Below are 233 nucleotides of genomic sequence, written 5' to 3' on the forward strand. Positions count from 1 at the left end.
GTCCTTCTACTAATAAACGAGCTTCAACACAGTTTCTCACTAAAAAACTCGTAGCTGCATTGGATAGATGTAAGGTTAGTGATAGAGATGCAACTCATTTACTTATGGCAACAGCTGAAGCGTTAGGTCAAAATGTCGATAGTTTGGTCATTAATCGCTCGTCAATACACAGAGAACGTTCAAAACTACGTAAAGAACAGGCTATAAATCTTCGTCAAGGGTTTCAAATAAAT

This window comes from Acyrthosiphon pisum, chromosome X, assembly GCF_005508785.2.
Source record: "Acyrthosiphon pisum isolate AL4f chromosome X, pea_aphid_22Mar2018_4r6ur, whole genome shotgun sequence".
NCBI classification, from domain to species: Eukaryota; Metazoa; Arthropoda; class Insecta; order Hemiptera; family Aphididae; genus Acyrthosiphon; species Acyrthosiphon pisum.